Here is a 16,983-nt window from a genome sequence, read left to right as displayed (position 1 = left end):
CCTCTTTCGGTATAACTCACGTTGTCTCCTGTTGCGTTCATCCCTCTGCTCAGCAGATAGCGATGCAAAACAAGCTCGCTCGCGCTGCCTCTTACGCTCTTTTGATCCTTCAACTAACAAATAACAAAATATATAATAGGCAAAATGAACAATACACAACATGAGTATTGCAAGTGAAAGAGAAATGCACGATATCCAAATACCTATACTCAGCACATTAGTTACATCGGAAAACGGTGAAACTTCTACCCTTCTTCCGCACTGGATCCATGCACACGCCTGGGTGAAACCTCCTGTAGATTCAGAGACAATCCCATGTTAGAGAACAGCCAAATCGGGTACGTCGAAAGTAGGAAAACCACCATATATCTACAATTGTTCATTGAGCAGACCAAACAGGCTGGCGATAAATTTAAAAGTGCTTCAGATAGAAAAATAGAATTACAGTGTTGGCCTGTTAATGCCAATCTTTTGCATGTTGCTATCTCAAGTTTGATAAATTTCAGTGTGGAGACACAAGAGCCATATTTCATAGGTCCCAACAGTAGATGCCAATAAACAGCTTAACAGATACAATGTTATCAGAAGGTTTAGATTTTTTGTTTTAAAAAATCATGTGTTTTCAAAACATGTTATGGCTTGAACTGATTTACAGAATAGAGAATTGCCACCACACATTAACCAAGAGTTAACACATCAGGGATCATCCCATAAATATTAACACATGTACAAGAGTAAAAATTCAGAATTTAAGCAGTTACTCGTGAGCTGTTTTCCGATCTATTTATATTAATATCTAATACTGTCTACCACCGCCATGAATCAAATTAAAATCATTTATCTGCTAACTAACAACATAAGTAAAAATTCAGAGTTTAAGCCAGATATATTATGCAGCAGGCTACTTCTGTTCATGCTCGATCTAAAGTTAGAATAAGCCAGGGATGGGCTGATGGATCCGGAGTTTCTGATTCCTTGTTGGTATAATAATCATAAACGCCTCTCAACTGTTAAATTCAAGTGCAAACAGTACAATTTAGCCATCTGCAAGATATACGCTACCTTCATGCATTCCAGGTAAATCTCGTGCGCTCAAGCCATGGTGGCCGGCGGCACCATACAACTCCAAATCACAGTAATTTAGGGTATGGGACAGTGCGTTGAGCGGAGGAATAGAGAGAGGATATCGAGGGGGTTCCATTTTGGTACTAACCAGCGACGTACGAGGCTAGAACACTGCCGGATTTGAGGAGGAGGCGAGGTGGGAGGCGGCGGCGGCGAGGTACCACGGTAGCAGGAACGGCGTCGTGCATCCTGGCCGCGCCCGACTCCTGGCACACGTGCAGCAGGTCGCGTACGGGATCACCTCCCCATCACAGAGCTGCGCGTGACCATCCGCCGGCGGCAGAGGAGCGATGTTGTCTAGGGTTTGGACGAGAGCGGGGGCGGTGCGATGTCGCGGAACCGTCCGTAGCGAGGAAACCAGGAACGGATGGCTGCTAGGGGATCGCTCACGGCAGACTGATGAGGGGGAGGCGCCAGGATCACGCGACGGGGATCGGACGTCTGCAAAAATACTCGGCTCCGTCAGGATCGCACGCGAGACAGACAGATCGCACGAGAGACAGACTGATTTTGGGGAGGCGGACGTGGGGCGACGTACGAGTCGCCAATTGGGACTTTTTAGGAGTATATAAGAGATAAGAGACTTAGTCGTGCCCTTGCCCTGGAGTGGTTCATCCCATTTAGTCAAAGCTAGTTTAGTTCGTTCATATGCCTGGATAATGAAAAAGAAATAAAAACAGTAAAATAGAGAAAATGGTAATAAAATCAAGGTGTCAACAATTCAAGTGGTGAATGTGCGAAGTAAATCTTTGTGATGGTAATTTTGCAAAGCGCAACGTTTGTGATGGTAAAGAAAGATGTTTGTGATGGCCTGGTCTAAAAAAACGTTTGTGATGGTAAAAATTCAAATTTCTCACAATAAAGAACAAGAAACCTTTTTTGTTTTTGTTGGAAAGAAGCTGTCGGCAGAAGATCTACGTTTCACTGAACACGCAAGAAAAAAAAAAAATATATATATATATATATCATGTCGTGATTTCTGCGTAGAAGAATGTGATTTCGTCATCAACCTACATCAACATCAAAGTTTCTACTGTCCATGCTATCGTATTGGCTTTGGGAGTTGCGTATGCCCTTTTCCCCTATAAGGTTATAACATAGCATAGATTTCAAGAACTTTTCTGGACTAATGCTAGCAAACCCTTCATCTATCAATAGAGAAACAATTTTTTGGCACGAACAGCAAAGCGACCTGAAGACTGAACAAAGAGACATATTTCCCAGAGGAAGTGTCCACCTGATGCCAGGCGATGAAATATCTGGGGCGCTCCGAAAACCGTCTCCTCCTGCAACTTCCTATCGGAGACACTTCCAAGCCGGCCGGCGGCGACGTTACCGCCGGAGTGGCAGCGACGGCCGGAGCAGGTCGGACCTGCATGCAGTGCCACGAAAGGGCCTCCGATGCGACGGAGCCATGTGATGCGGCGCGGTTTGCAACCGGCAGCACGCGGACGCCCCCAAGTTTGGCAATGCTGCCTGGCTGGCTCGGCTCGGAGAGCCTGTGCAAATTTGGCAGTGTGCCCTGAGATTTTGATGTCCCGGTGCCGCCGTCTTGACTCTACAAGCATGGATGATAGTTCAGTCATGGAGTTTTGTTTGGGAGGTGCACGAATTTCTGGTAAACAAATGACGTGTGGAGCCGTGATAGATTGTGTATCAGATATTTAACTAGCGCATGTAGTTCAAGACTTCCAAGTCGATCACAAGTGCATGTCTGTGAAAAAAAAAGTATTTTTGACAGCGCACAATCTACCACTTATTAGGCCAACCTCAATAGGAGGATCATTTATTATAACGGATGCAAATAATGGCTTTAGGTGGAATATGCTTATTGTTTATTGTGCAACAAAGTAGGGAGCAGCTTCCAACGCATGGATTATTATAAAGAAAAATTCTCATGACAGGAGAAAAAGGATTATGCTAGCACGCTGCTTATTAATTGGAGGTTAAAGAAAATATATGGTCCAATAAAATTTGCTTAATAAAATCTGGTCCAATGAAGATATCAGAAATTATGACCCTTATAGCTACAGTTAAGTTAATCCTACGCCACCTTCCCTTGCACTGAACAAAAAGATTATTTGGCCATATGTTTTGGACTTAAATTTCTGTATAATGAGAAGGTACTAAGTAAACAGGAAGCAATTAAGAGATGATTAAAGTCTTTGGAAAATAGAATGCTGAAAATAACAATGCGTACCTAAAAATGTTCTAAAAATTTTTGGAAATAGCAAGAGATATGAATTCTCTAAAGTTAGATATTTTGTATGGTTGGATAAGAATGAGAAAAATTCTAGAATTAGATATTTTGTAAAAAAGAGTGTGGAAGTTGCCACATAACAACACCACAACACACATGAGCACCTATAAATAGACATGCTCACTTCCCCTCTTGCCACACCATGGCATAAGAGATATCAAGTAGGAGGTGGCATGTAGCTATGGAGTGTAGGTGTGTCATGACAGTGGCTACTCAGTGAATGAATAAAGAGTTGAGTTCTTTTGTGTAGAGTTGGTATCACTTGGTACCGCTTCTCGGAGTCCATATCAAGGTTAGGGATACCGATTTTTCAACATAGAATAACTTTAATAATTGTGTCCCTTTCTTCCCTTGTCACTGATCCATCAATTCGAGTGGATCATCTTCATGTACAACAATCTTCAGAGCATCCTTCTTGTAGTATAGATGAGTACTAAATTTTGTATATTATAACTGGAACAAATATTTCTTGAAATAAGCTCAGTAAGAATGTAAAAGGAAAAATGAATATATGGTGGAGTTACCACCTCAATGCTATCCAACATAGAAACATATTGTGAAAAAGATCAATATCTTTGGGTGTTTCCCATTCTTCTACACCCTGCAACAAAAGATAAGTGTATGTTTTCACGCACAAAAGATAGAGAACTAAATTATGTTTAAAGTAGAATGATACTAGTATAGCATTGAGATTTTAAAATAATGAGCAATAGTTGAATCTCCTGATTGTTTTGCTCAAACAGGTTGATGTCAAACTTTTGGTTCCTCAAACAACTACTTCTGCAACGAAAGATAAAGATTTGGGTTTTAAGAAGCCAGATGATATAAACAACTACTTTGCATAATTAAACTGAGGGAACAAACTGAGGGAACCATGACAAAGATTAGGGTTGCAGCAAGCAAGCATGAGAGTATCAAAATTAGTGTTAATAAAAGATGTGTGTTGCATGCATGTATAACATGAATACATGAGGATGCAGCCATGCGCACCCACTTACTTCAAAAATCACTTGGATGCTTCTATTATGTACGTGAATATGATAACAAAAAAGTGACCTTAACATGATACATGCAGTTATCAGTAAAGAGATTACCTGCAACTCGGTCAACTTCAACCGGTCCACCACGTCATGCTCCTTGTAACACAGGCCAACACTTTCTACTAGCACGGATTTAGTCCTTCTTAACACATAAGAGCAACTCCAACAATAACCCCTACTTGAGGTCCTTAATTTTTCTAAGCAGGGATTCCTCCAATTTTCTATGGCTATGTTTTTCAACCTCAACTTCAGCAACAACCCCTACTCCACAAACCCACCTGTCGATCTCATCTCGTTTCACAGCTCTCGAAGGCCGGCCAGCGAGCGACGCTCAGAGACCAGCCGACAAGCAGCATGTGGGGCCAGGCTTGCAAGGTGGACGGCAAGCAGCGCGCCGCCGGGTGAAGAGTGGCGCACGGGGCTAGTCAACTGCAGCGCTCGGAGGCCAGCGAGCGACCAATGACGTGTGAGGCTAGGCGCGCAGGCCAGATGGCGAGCAGCACGAGGAGCGCGCGCGGCGCGCTGCTAGGCGAGGAGTAGCGCATGGGCTAGGCGAGGAGTAGCGCATGGGCTAGGCGAGCGACACGCTGGGCATTAGTGCTCGATTCCACAACTCCAGTGCTTGATTTCATTGTGACAAGGCTCGATTTGACAGTGTTGGACCTCGATTCGACAGCGAGGTGATAACCTTGATCCTCCTCTTCTCCCTCTCTTTGATTTGTGCCACTACCCACTCGATTTAGTCAGTGAGCACGACCGTCGTGAATGGGAATCTCTGGAACACCGAGGCAGCGGACAAGAACAACCTTGTGGTTGTCGGCCTTGCGAAGGACGAAGGCAACGACTCCTGGCTTCCATCCGTGCGTGTGAGCAGAAACGGCTTCAACCACCGAGCAGGGCCTCCCCACGGACGCGCGGAAGAAGGGGCTGGGTGGGGAAAGTAAGGGTCTCCCTAGAGTAAGGACCTGGGTAGGGGATCTGCTGGAGTGTGTTTTTTCACTTTCAGCCCCTACTTTATATGTAGGGGGCTCACTAAAGTTTCTTTAAGAATTTTTTTACAGTAACATTGTATAAGGACAAGGTCACAACTTGATTAGTTGGTATGGAGTGCGGCATGCAATTACAAGAAAACTTACCACGAGTGCTTGCAGGCACCTGTCCTTGTCACATTCACTTGACTGTGAATACAATCACAACTGGATAGGACACTTGCAGTTCTTAGAGAATGTGTTCTTGTCATCCAGAGCATCGACTTCCAAACCTCCCCTTTCCCCTTTCTCGAGCGCTACAGTAGAGAGAGGCGAAATAGGGGTTCCTCGCTTCCGTCGTCGATCCGCCTGATTCCTCTCGCCGGCGGCCACTTCGGCGGCCGAGAGCGGCGTGGGAATTGGGTGGATCGGGGGCCGGCGTACTTATTGCTACTAGTATTAGGGTAGATTAGTGCTAGGTAGCTAGGTTTGCCGGTGAAGCATGAGGCAACGTCTTCGTCCACGGCGACGGTAACGAGCTCTGCTTCATGGTGCCGGCTTTTGCTTCTGCTGATCCGTGCGGGTTCGGCGGGAGGCAGTGTCTCCCGGTACTGGTCTCCCGGTGGTGGTTGGGAAGCTGACTGATCTTGGTTCATCCTCGTGGTGGGCTGCCTCCTCATCTTCTTCTCCAACTTCATCGGCGGCGGTACCAGGTGTGCTTTTCTTCATCCTTGCGAAAGGGAGAAGACCTTTTTGCATCCCTGGGGATGCGCCCTCTGTCCGCTTTGTTGCTTTGGCCTCCAACGCTGGACTGCGGGTCTGCTCGCCGGCGGCGGTACCAGGTGCGCTTTTCTTCATCCTTGCGAAAAGGAGAAGACCTTTTTGCATCCCTGGGGATGCGCCCTCTGTCCGCGTCATTGCTTTGGCCTCCAATGCTGGACTGCGGGTCTGCTCGCCGCCGGCGGAGGACCCCTCTTCCTCTCCCTGCACGACGACGACGACTAATTCTCGTTCAGCGACTATGATGTGTGCTGGAGTGTCCAGGCGTTGGCTCATGCGGCGTATCCATGCTTTGGAGTCGTTCATGGTGGAGGAAGGTGGATCGATCCTGGTCGCCGGCGACCATGAACTCAGAGGCTTGCCTCAGACTTGGGGTGCTATCTTGTAATTTCATAGTCTTCTAGGGTGTTTTCTATAAAACTCCAGGGATGTACTGTGCTTTCTTATTAATATAGCCCCTTTGGCAAACAAAAAAAAGTAAGGAAATGAAAACATTAACTGAGAAGGGGAAGAGCGAGGGCATGCAGTAGCATCTGAGCCAAGGAAACTTGTGTTGTAAAACAACCGGACTGCATATAGAAGGAAAGGAGGACTAGAAGTCCTAGTCCATGTCCGGTTGCTTGTGGGCTCTTACCAAAACTCTAATCATAGGTCGGAGTATATATATGAGGGAGACCTTCATTGTAAATGATCGATACGAGGAACAAAGAGAAGCTCTACCTATATTGTATCTTGTCTACTTGTGTTCTTGTGCTTATCGTGAGAGGCGTGAGAGGGAGAAGATCCAACCGTTGACGACGTGTTTTACAACACGTTATCAGCACGGCCGCTCTTCATCGACTACACGCGCCGAAGGAGTTGTCATCAAGCTCGATGCCGGCAATCTCGCCGTCATCCACGCCATCGGCTACTTCGATGACGTGGACTACTTCAATGTCGCCAGTGATCGGATCTGCTCCGACTCGTCATCACGCAGGTAGGTCCCCCGGCCTTGCCGAACTGTCCTACGCGACAGGCTTCGAATCCGTTCGTTTAATAAAGTAGCACGGTATAAAATTTTTTTAGTAGATTAGATCTGTGAATCCAAGCATTGAATTGGAAGATTTAATTTGCTAAACTTAATAAGTCGTATACTTAAATTGATCTCCATGATCGACACTGACACGGGACATGTTGCTGACTTTACGTCAGTAATATATAAGGGCATGAAAAAAAGGGTGGAATTTTGTTTGTGCAGTGCCACGTGCATGATGGCTGGCAGCTAAAACGATCTTGTCATTGCCATAGGCATGATAGTTCTGAACAAAGATCATAAAGATCACTCGCACAGAAGCATCTCGCAGATACACTATTATGCAAATCCTCGGCTTGCAGCACAGCTCATAGCATGAAGGCAAGTGCAGCTTGAACCCGGCACAGAAGGGCAGTCTTGCAGACGCCACCGTCGTCCAAACCTCCAAGGCTGAACCTAACGGACAAAATGCCGAACTCGCTCTAATCAAACTCACTGGCAGCTGAGCTTCCCAAATTCACCCCGACCCCGGCGATTGCGCCTGCACGCGCATACTCGCCATCGCCGCCTGAAGCATCATCCACCCGAATTTCATCTCTCGCCTGCAGCCGAACTGCAGTTCCATAACGCCCGTAGCCATACGCTGCACGAAGCAGAGCAGCCGGTGCCATCCGAACAAATGTGCCTGCACTAGTGCTAGCTCATAGTAGAGATACAGCCCTGCATTGCACCGTCGGTCTATTATCATGACATCGTGATGCTAATTCCGACCGCCTACAGAAAGCGCATGCACGCACACGTGCATACTGCCTTGCAAGGCCGCACGCATCAAACGGCTCCCATCGTCGGCCTGCAGCCGCATTCTCGGGATTCATTTGCCTTCAAGCGACAGAGCGCATGCCTCTTTCTGTATCCCACATCACCCGACGCTGCACGCGGGTGAGAGGGAGACAGGCGGAGGAGACGATTTTTGTGACGTGTGTTGTACCAGGCCAAGCAGCCTGTAATAGGCAACCACAGCAAACAATCCATGAAGGAGAGCTCACGAATATAAAATAGGGTAGTCAAGCACTCAAGCTTATTTAGCGTAGTACACCCTGAAGGCAAATGAATTGGACAGATCAGTATAAATATTACGACAAACCCCATGGCATTTTGGTTTTTGAAGTTTTTTTTCTAGAAGAAAAACACCTCAGGATAATCCGTCTTGAAGACAGATTAGTTACACTCGCATTCTGTAATTTGAGATATTCATGCAATCTTGAAGAACCTCAGACATAATACCCCTGAGAGTATTATTTTATATGTTTTCCTGGCAATTGTATGAATGAGGTAAATATTTTGCTAGAAAAGTTCTGGGAAATATCTATCGAATAGATTAACCAATCATAATTAATTTTGCATTTACTTCATGCATTTAAACACATGAAGTGTGCTTGTATCAATTGCATAAATAATGTAGAATGTCACATGAAGTCTATTATTTCTCGAAGAAATATAATATTGGTTTGAAGCCTACACCATATAATTTCTAGAAGAGATGCTATATAACTCTAAAAGTTATTTTAGCTTATTGGTCCAGAACACATTTATTTTACAATATGGCATTATGATTTACTAGCAGTAAACTCTTGAGAAGCAAATTAATTATTTGAGCTAGACATAACATGAAGTTATGCGAACTTAATATGTTTTCTTGAAGAAATATATTGTTTGTCATGTAGACATTTTTGCAATTCGAGAAGAATGTGCATAAGCTCAGTATAAAACAATATTTATGCAATCATAAGATGCATAAGCCATAGAAGTGGAAGGAAATAAAATACATTCCAGAAGTGATGTTAGTCTCAGGGGGAGACGCAATGAGACAAAGAAGTTTCATACTCACCCCTTAAACCATAAATAGATAGAATTTTTTACATAAGTTGCATTATTAATTATATTCACAAAGAATTTGGTTATACTCATGAAGAGTAGGCTATTACGTTTGCTTTAAAACATGAAGTATAGCATTAATTTAAGTATTTTTCCCAGACTAGAAGGGCAAATTCAAGAGATGGTGTTTCTTACCTCTGCATAGGTTTTCTCACCTTATCTTTTGTCCACATGCTTGTAGCATATTTTACCTGTAGTAATCAGTTTAATCTTATGGAATAACTAAAGAATTACATGCTGGATATCGTAAATAATTGCTTTATATTGCCTATTAAATATTCATCTGAAATGATATTTTCCACAAATCCTCAAGTAACCATGAAGGTTAGTGTGCACTACTACCTCGTAGGTAGAATGGAAACAGAATTTTCCAAGAAACACATGAACAGTAATATACACGCTTCTTAATTTATCCTGAAGGATTTAATCTGGCAATGAAGTGATATATTACTCAACTATGTATTGAATACATAAGCCCTATAACTTGAAGTTTATTCTACTCACCGCATTATTGTACATTGAATAGTACAACTAATATATGAATTTCATACCATATTATATATATACTAGCAGTATATTTAATTCTATGAAACTTTTTCATAGATCATGCCTGAAGCTTAACATTTCCTGAAGTACAATTATGGTATGAAAAGCGGGAGAAATTTGGTCTATAGAGGTCTATGAAGAATATGGATAAAGTATATTAAAAAAATTAATAGGCATATCCCTAATCCTGTAAGATTGTTGGTTCAGAGCCTCATCCCGTTAGATTGTTGGGACAATCAACGTGCAAGTTGGCCCGTAGCCATAGTCACTGCAATGACTAAGCATGTAGCTCTGCACATACTTTTGTAGTCCATATACCATTGTGTCACTTAGAATGACCAATTAATAGTTTTTTTTTTCACTCCAATGTAAGGACCAGCATGTCATTACATTGACTAGGAACCCTTGCACGGGTATCACATTAAAATTCCGCTCTACACTAGCTTTGTAGCCATCATGTTATTTTTGTATTTGCACTAGCTTGAATGCTATGCTTCACTCAAGCTTCTCCTGTTGAGTAGCAGCTCCCACTCTATTGAGATGGCTAGTAGTCCATCGTAATAATCTATCAACCAGCTAGCATGCTGGCTTACTCATGTGTTGTATGCACATATACAAAATGACAAGAAGTCATTAATTATATTTAGTCAAGAAGGCTAAGATCAGGGGGAGCAAACTGGTCTAGAATTAGCTCAATATGAATTTATCCAATTAAAAATTGGTTGACCCAACCAGAATGGATTTGCGGATAAATGAAAGGAAAAATAGACCTGTTAGTCTATTACGTGGAAAACAATTTGGTTTATAGAATCAAAAGTATATGGGAAATTCTTGAATGAATGAGCAATTAATTTTGCTAGAAGAAATTCCATGTAGATTATACTTTGTGTATTTATAAACTTGAAGTTTATGTTACATACTTGAAGTATATTGTATCAGTATTATGATTATAAATGGGCTAAATAAAGAAAGAAGCAAAACAATAAAAATAGTCTCGTAGACTTAGAACTGTGCAAATTATAGGTATGCCGAATATACCACATTGCACACTATTATCGAATGAATGTAGTATTAATGTTACTACATTAATAAAGTCGAGCTCACTGTATATAACAAATAACCCCTATATTTAAAAGACGTGCGTGTGATTATTATTTTATTTCACCATCTTAGCATACATAAATGGGCATCAACTTGAAGTTGGAGAAATATGGATATGAATTTCCATTATATTGTGCCTATGGGGATAGTTTTGAAGTATGCTACTAATGAAGATCTAATATCGACATTAGGGGGAGAGAAAGCCCATATGAATGCCTTATATTGGAAGCAAGAATGTTTTTCATAAAATATTCCTGGAAGCTTGAAGTGGGAATATAAACACGCACTAAATCATACTCGCATGAAGTGGAGTATAATGCCAGAACAATAAAACTGTAAGGAAGTGTAACAGAATCGTCCAAATTAAACCGGCTTAAGTGCGCTAACTATCATCTTGATGGTTAATCAAGTTATTGTGCACTTAAAACAGTGTAATCCGGACGTCTGTCGGGTTAAGGATCGAAAAACACTGGAAGTCTCGCACGAAGACGAGCACAGATGATTACAAGCAGACAAAAGTTCTCAAATTTAAGGCTAATATGCAGAGTTTTACAAATAAGTTTGAATAAAAGTTATCAGAGTTCAATCGGTAGCGGAAGTTAAATAAAAGTTTGATTTCAAAACCACGATACTACGAAGATGTGAGGTCGCCACATCGATCCCACGGATGTGAATCCTGGTTAGCTTCAACCACCAGCAGTTACCTGAAAACAGGGTGACAACAAACCCTGAGTATACTAATACTCAGCAAGGCTTACCCGACTATGGGTATACTTAGTCCACTATCTAGACATGCAAAGCTTTTTGGCTCTGGAGTTTATTTTTGCTGGAAAGCGACTAATGGTGGATCCTTACTTTCAATATTTTAGCTCAAGTTTAATGTACAAATATCAACTAGGTTTGCATAAACATCTAGAGCAAGCATGGTATATCACATTATATTTTTCCCAAGAGTATCATAAACATATCTCATCACATTGCCATTCTCATTCCACTTGTTTACTACGATGTGACAGAGAGATCAAGGCTCTCATAACTGCGAGTCACGGCGAATCGATCCGATTTAACCTTGCAAGGCGGACCTAACTCACACGACACATGCAAACCACGCCGGGCCACACGCGTCAACTGTTCTCGTCATTACCACGACACCTAAACCACGCCTGCCAAAACCAGGGTGAAGGGCCCCTCACAGCGAACTCCCAGAGAACCCGGAGGCGACATACACTCCAACACCCGCCATCATTCCACTTCCAGAGTAGCAGGTCGCAGTTTGAGCTATCGTTGTAAATTAGGTCTACAGCTTACCGGTTTCGACTACCTCCTACTTCCGGCATGTGGTTAGTACTGTTCAATCCTCGATCAATGTGCCAACAACGATACGGTCCTCAATCGACACAGGCGGAGGTCCACTTTCCATACATTCCATATCCATAATCCAATTCCTCTCCGCCCGGTCTCCATTCTTCTTTTCTCACAGATTCATTCTCAAACCACTTTGCCATAAGTAACAAGGACCTATACCTCGCGAGTGACAGGAATCACTCGACTTCTACCGAGTCCTAATTAAGCATGGCAGTACTAACGACCTGCACACTAGTAGAGTAACTGAGGAAACCTAGGGATCATGCATCTACGGTTCCAATCAACTCCTAGAAATGTAAATGCACAATAATTATATAATAAACATTGAATACTAAATTTAAGGGTTATGCTCTGGGGCTTGCCTTGCAAGTCAGTGGGGTTAACGAGGTCTTCTGGATCTGGCTCGGTGGCTGCTTCGGCTTGCGGTTCCCCTGCTTGCGGCTCCGGGATCGGTTCAGCAACCAGCTCGTAGACGGCTTCGTTCGTGGCCAGGGGCGGAGACAGGGGGCGAACAGGGGCCTGGCCCCCATGGTCCCCAAATTTATGTTAGAAATTTAAATTTTGATTAAATTTTTATATAAATTTGTATGGTTGGCCCCCCTAATAATGAAAAAATTAACTTCCTGGCTCCGCCCCTGTTCGTGGCGTCTACACGTATGAAAAAGAATGTCATGCACTAACTTAAACGATGCATGGCGGCCAGGATGCAATGCAATGCGATTAAAATATGACATGACTGGTAATCCTTTAACGAACAACAAAGAAACCAAGCAATAAAGGAAACGGCTTGGCACTGCTAGGCAAGTTTAATTTCCAACTTAGTTTATCCCGAAGTGTTTCCTTTCAATCAAAGCTATTAAACTTACTTAGGACGACTAATCGCACATCTAGAGCACAAGGAAAACATAAACTCCGGACTTAAAATTAACTAACCACAAGAATAAAGGATAAACGCTGAAGCTAGGAACTAAATAAAGATCAAAACTTAACACGCCACAAGGATCTAGTAGCACAACTTTTCTATCATGAAAAACTACTGATAAGGAGTGCATAAATAAATTACCAACACTTATTGATATAGAAAAGTATTTACTTTAACCCTAGAAAAGAAAAACAAACAACAATAGATCCACAAATATGCACATAGGTCATGCACCTGAAAATTTTTCAGTGGATTACACATACAAAGAGTAATCTATTGAATAAATTTCATAATTTTTAGAGCAACGGAACAACCGGTATTAAATAAACTAGCTTAAACATAAACTGAATTTTTAGTAGGGGAAAAAGTGACATTTCACATGCATAAGTACTTTTCTTCTGAAGATCTCGATCTAAGCAACTCAACAAAATTTAGTTTACAATTTTCGTATTTTTCTTTATTTTTCTACAAATTTTCATAGCTTTCAGCTGAAATAAATAATAATTCCTGGAAACAAATAAAACAAAAAGGGGGGCTGACAGCCGGGCCCCACACGTCAGTGGGAGCCCAGCGCCCTCCCCTACTTCATGCGTGCCCGCGCCCATGGCCGTGGCCGGCGCGGCGGCGGCGGCGGCGTCCTCGCCGGGCCCACGGCTAGGACGAGCAGGCGGCCCGGGGAGCGCGGTAAGGGTGTGGGGCCCGCGCAGGGTGGCCCCGCGGCGTGCGCGCGCGGTGCGCAGAGCGCCCGCGGTAGCATGCGGCGGGAGCGGCGGCGCTCGGCGATGGCGCGGCCACGCCGGCCAGCGCAGGGCCAGGTGGCGGCGCTGCGGGGCGGGGCAAGCACAAGCGCGGCCGGGTGGCGCCGGCGCGCGCGGTGGCGCGGCCCTGAGCCGCGCGGGCTCTGCCCGCGGCGTGCGGCGGCGGGAGCAAGGCGGCCGACGGCGGCGCAGCACGTTCCCGGCGGCGGCGGCGCGGAAATTGAATGGGGAAGAGGTCGGGGACGGAGAGGAGGTCGCGACCGAGCTCACCGTGGGCTCGATTTGGGCGGAGAAGGGCCGGGAGAGGGGCTCGACAGAGAGGGGCGGAGGTCCGGTGGGCGGCAATGGCGGCCGGGTTCGGCGGGCTCGATTCCGGCCGGGTTTGGGCGCGACCGAGCTCGGGAACGTGTGGAGGAGGCAAAGGGCGAGGCGAGGGAGGCTCTGGCACGAAGGATCGAGGTGGGGTGGCGAGCTATGGCCGGCGCGGCGAGCGGCGGCGTACTGCACGGGCTCGGCTCCACTTGAGCTCGACGGGAGCTCGAGGAAGTAGAAAGAACGGACGAGAAGCATCCAGGATGTGCGCGAGGATAAGGGCGGAGCACGGAGGGCAAAGTTCGCCGCGACGGCCGATGCGTGGCATCGTCGGCGGCTGCCAGTTCGCTGGCATGGGCGCGCACAGGAGAACAGGAGAAGCACAGTACTGGTTTTGACCGAATTTGACTCGCGTTTGACCGCCTGAAACTCAAAATTTGATATAGGACCTTGAAATTTGGCCAAAATAAAAGTTGTAGAGGAAGAGAAGATCTACAACTTTTGTTTTGGGCGAAAGTTGATTTGAGGCTCGGATCAAGGAGAAAAACGAGATCGAACGTAGCTAAGTCGAAAATTACTATACGAACTCATTTAGCACTAATGACGTGCTTAAGCCATGATTAGCGATTAAACACGTGATTAGCGAGCACGATTAACACAGGGGTGTTACAGGAAGCCCATGGACGGTGCCACCTGATGTGCTAAACACTTGGAGTGAAACTCCCTGAAGAAATTGATCCCAGTGAGAATATGCACATAATGAATACTCACGGGACATTGGAAATTAGGAGAAATAACATGAAGTTATTAACTAGAAGCTAAAAGCTATGTGTGATATATCCCGGGTATTTAATAATATACTCACCATGGCAAATGACTTGGTCATTAATTTAAAATCTATGGGGACGCCTGTTGGTTTTAGATAACATGATCTTGTCAAACAGTTTACAGAGAATCTCCTCACATTCCAAAAAGAAAAGACCTTTAAGGTTAAATACCTCACAAACCAAGAAATGATCATCATGAAGATGAGTACCTAACACTATAAAGCGCGCGCAATATTTTGTGTTAGGATGAGCAGATAATTATCCTGAAGATATGAGAGAATTGAATGAATGTCGACAACACTACCTCTAGAGTTGCAAATGTTTCTCTAAACGAGAACATGGATCCAAGACTAAAGTCCATGGCAGAGTTGCATGAAACATTCATATCGGGTCAATGAAAGAAAGCAATTGAGGTTGGACCATGAAGAAAGTATTTGAACCTAGAAGTTCAAACTATACGGGTCATTGTGAAATAATGATATGGTGAAATGCAATGGTTCATATGTCTTTCAAAAGACTAGTAAACTCCCATTATGTATGAATAAATATTCTGCGACATATCTGGCAAATGGCATGAATGAAAAGAAATATTATGCAGTTAATCATTGGATTATGAAAATCCATGAGAAAGGATCCGTGAAGGACTCATTTTCCTCGAAGGAATAAAGTAGCAAGAAATATAATTAATCTCATACTAAATATTAAAATGTCTAAGGTAGATAATATTCTTGAATGAACATTTAAAGTCTCAAGAAGAGCATATCCTAGAAGGAATAGATTGTGTGAATCACTTCTATCTATTATGAGAAAATTTCTCATAGAAGAGAAATATTATTCTTGAAAAATTAAAGATTCCTGAAGAAAATAGTCAATGAATGACTTATCAGTCAATTACTGAATAAACACCAATAATCCTAAAGATATAAGTGAAGACTCGTACAGACCCGAATGATTAAGAATGAAATGAGGAATAAAATGGCTTTGAATGTGCCATACAAGCACCTGCATGTGCCCATATAGCTGCTAGCTAGCACTGAATTGTAAGTATCCTCAAATACCATAGAAGGTATATTGGTGACTGGCAAATTGAATCATCCCCTTTAAATGCCAAATGAAGACCGATTATCTATAGTGGAAAAGGCTAAATAAAGATCTACTGAATAGATCATTGTCTAGACTTTGCATACACTAAAGAAATAAGGATTGAGTTGCTGATGTAGTATTCAATTTCAAACACTGAGTTTTGAAAGAGTAATACCTAGAAGGTATATAAATTTGCAACTCATTGTCCCCATATTCTTATGAAAGGATAAAATATTTATTTGTATTGCATAATTACATAAGTGGTTGTTACTGCTGGAAGCATAGCTCCTAATCGTAGTCTAGAAGTCTCTGAAAGACTAAATGTATTGTATTAATTAAATATTATTACTCATGCGCAATTATTTTTGAACACCGAAGTTCAAAGTATGTCGCTATGAGGGGGAGTATATTTTTCATTGAGTATTACCTTGAAGGAATCAACTTAATAATTAATTTTTGATTTACCATGAAGGTGTACCACTTAATTGTTTGAGATCTTGTAGATCATTATTGCAAGAACCATGAAGTTCATGCATAATCTTGAAGATTGATCCCTATTCATGAAGAATAGTAATTATAGAATTATATATAAGCAAGAAGGTTTATTGTTGTGCTCTTTTTCCTTTTGTGAGTTTTTACTTGGTTTCTCACGTAAGGTTTTTAACGAGGCAACATATGCAATACAATTGCGGTTGATATGCACTATTTTCTCCAATGACCATTTTTCCTGCTGGGTTTTCGGATGGAGTTTTTAACGAGGCTTATGCTTTCGCGGTAATCGCCCAAGGGGGAGTGTTGTAAAACAACCGGACTGCATATAGAAGGAAAGAAGGACTAGAAGTCCTAGTCCATGTCCGATTGCTTGTGGGCTCTTACCAAAACTCTAATCATAGGTCGGAGTATATATATGAGGGAGATCTTCATTGCAAATGATCGATACGAGGAATAA

Source organism: Panicum virgatum, chromosome 4K (genome assembly GCF_016808335.1).
Source record: "Panicum virgatum strain AP13 chromosome 4K, P.virgatum_v5, whole genome shotgun sequence".
In the NCBI taxonomy this organism is placed as follows: Eukaryota; Viridiplantae; Streptophyta; class Magnoliopsida; order Poales; family Poaceae; genus Panicum; species Panicum virgatum.
This window is presented reverse-complemented; position numbering follows the sequence as displayed.